Consider the following 2,903-nt stretch of genomic DNA (forward strand, 5'->3'; position numbering starts at 1 on the left):
TTTCCCCTTCTCAATTTTCCCCTGATCATTGCAAACTTCAAATTGAGCGATTACATTAACCTAATTACAGGTATGATTCTATATAACGATATATGTGTATGTATGTCTCTAACTCTCTATATCATATATATCTTCCTGAATATGGTTAATTTTATCGATTAATTGGTGATTTATCTGCATGCTATTATTGAAACCCTAATAATAATTTAGTGAAATTCGGTCGATATAGATATGTCGATTCATGCCTCTAAGTATAAATCGGAATACCCAACCCTGCCCAAACTCAGTTTCTTTATATCATCCACTTTTTATGATTTCCCCCTTTTCAATGTTTCCACTAACTATTGCAAATCTAAACCCGCGTTCATATAAACCTAATTACAGGCATGCTTCTATACATACATATATATATATATATATATATATCCGTGGTGTCTCTATATCATATATATCTTCTTGAATATGGTTTATTTATTGAATAATTGGTGATTCGTTTGTGTGCTGGTATAGAAACCCTAATTATAATGTAGTATAAGTCGAATGGTTTCTGATTTCCTAACAGGAATTAAAACTAGATTGGAGGCAACGAAAAAAAAAAAAATGAATCTGGTGAAATTAAATTGTGTTTGTGTGTGTCGTGCCAGTGATATTCTCATCATTGTTCATATTGTATTTTTTTTGTTTCTCATTTCATCATTTGTGGGAAATATTTTTCTTGATGTTGTTGAAGATCTGGATTTACATTTAGGATATGTTATATATAGGGGAAAGATAATTTGAGACCACCTCTTATTTTAGGACCAACTAGGACCATTGATTTTTGTACACCATCATGATCTACTACGATATACAAGACTTTTTTGTAAAAACACTAAGACTTTCCGGCGATGGATCCATAGAAAAATCATGTGTAAGTTACTTACACATGTGTAAGTGTGTAAGTTAACTTACACATGATTTTTTCTGTGGGCCTGTCGCTTGAAAGTCTTAGTGTTTTTACAAAAAAGTCTTGTATATCATAGTAGATCATGATGGTGGTGTGTAACTTACGAAAATCAATGATCCTTTTTTGGACTTTTTTTAGTTGGTCTCAAATTATCTTTCCCCTGATATATATATATATATTAAAAATTGCTGGCAGTATGTAATTTGTCCAATTGAGATCTAGTATGTGCGGTTTTGGCCTGTTGCACCAGTTTCTTGTACACCCTTTGAGTTATACATACAGTTGCAATAGGATCTTGCTATTTACCATGCTTGTATAATGTGAACATGATTACTTATAGTCTCCTGGTTCTTATTTTTAAATTGCAGTTCTTTGGAACTCTCAAGATGCCGGCCACATCGGGTAGGGTTCGTATGCCAGCCAACAATCGCGTGCACAGTAGTGCTGCCTTGCAAACCCATCGTATTTGGCAAACTGCGATTGGATATGATCCTTATGCTCCTAACAAAAAAGATAACAAGAAGTCTGTCCAGCTTCAGGATTCCAATGAAGAACCTGAGGGAGAAAACACTTATGCTTGTTTTCAGGGGTTGCTTGCACTTGCTCGCATTACTGGGTCCAATGCTGATGGGGCTCGTGGGTCCTGCATGAAATGTGGTTTTGTGGGTCATCTGCAATTCCAATGTAGAAACTTTTTGAGCATCAAGGAGGATAAAGATAAGGACCCAAAGCTATTCAGGCTGCTGTTAATGCCGGTTCAGAGAAGCTAAAAGGGAATGGAAAGATAACCAGTGAGAGTTCAGATGAGAGTGACGAAGAGGAGAGTGAGAGTTCAGACTTGGATTATGATTCAGAGATCGAGCAGGCGATTGCTCAGAGGTTTGTGAAGAGGCTGAGTAGTAAATCAAAGTCACTGAGAGAGAAGAAAGATGACGATTCTGATGAAGATGAGTTGGATTATGAGATGAGAAAAAGGGGTAGGTCGAGAAGTACAACTGATAGTGAATGAAAGAAGTGTCATCTGATGAGAACTGGGAACGACACTCACATCGCAGGAAGAGTAGGAAGAAGAAGAGGAGGAGTCATAAACATTCAGATGATTCAGATAGCTCTGAGCCTCTGAAGACTCTGTGAGAACGCATAAGAGGAAGAGTAAGAGCAAGAGAAGGTCTGTTTCTGATTCAGATGCCAGCGTGGATTTGCAGGTCAGGGATAATTAACATCTGAGAGGAGGAATAGGATATGGTCATTATGATGGAGGGGAGTACTCTTGATTTAAAAGGTATCTCACTTGTTTTCCTTTTTGAAACTTTTGTTCCTATGTACAGAATTACTCATTTACTTTACTTTGATCTGCACGTGCAATTTTGCACTATTTTGCCGCTATTTGTTTATTTCTTACTGAATATTTTATCCATGTATTATAATCATGCCATGTTTTACACGGTTCTTTGATATTTTCACTCCATTCTTCAAGTTTCCAAGGCATCTGTTAGCGTTCTTTATAAAATATAAAAAGTTAAAAACTACTAAAGACCGAAAATATGTACTACTAAAGTATGGAAACTGGTTTCTATAGCCCTAAAAAAAAGATTATGGACCCTATTAAAAAACAATAGAAAGTGGAAACTCGGTTTTCACACAAAGGATAAAATCAGGTTTCTAAAAAGAATGGACACCGGTTTTCAGTTTTCACAACCCCATAATCAAAACAGGTTTCTATATCATTGAAACCGGGTTATATATCTCTTAAAAACCGGTTTCCTTTCTATTGTTGGGTTTGGATATTTAATTGCGCCTTTCAAATTATGGGCCTTGGGCCTGCGTTTTCAGGCGCTAGAGTTGGCTCCGCCCTCGCCTTGTGCGCAGGTGCATAGGGTGCACGCCTCTAACAAATATGTAGATACTAAAATACTTTAAAAGCAATCAAATGATATCCAGAGTACTTGGTTTTGTA

General features: G+C 36.4%; 1 pseudogene; it reads left to right on the forward strand.

The window, feature by feature from the left end:
- The first annotated feature begins 1,332 nt into the window (after nucleotides 1–1,332).
- LOC122586891 lies at nucleotides 1,333–2,166 on the forward strand (annotated as a pseudogene).
- The last annotated feature ends 737 nt before the right edge of the window (nucleotides 2,167–2,903 follow it).

The sequence above is a fragment of the Erigeron canadensis genome, chromosome 1 (assembly GCF_010389155.1).
Source record: "Erigeron canadensis isolate Cc75 chromosome 1, C_canadensis_v1, whole genome shotgun sequence".
In the NCBI taxonomy this organism is placed as follows: Eukaryota; Viridiplantae; Streptophyta; class Magnoliopsida; order Asterales; family Asteraceae; genus Erigeron; species Erigeron canadensis.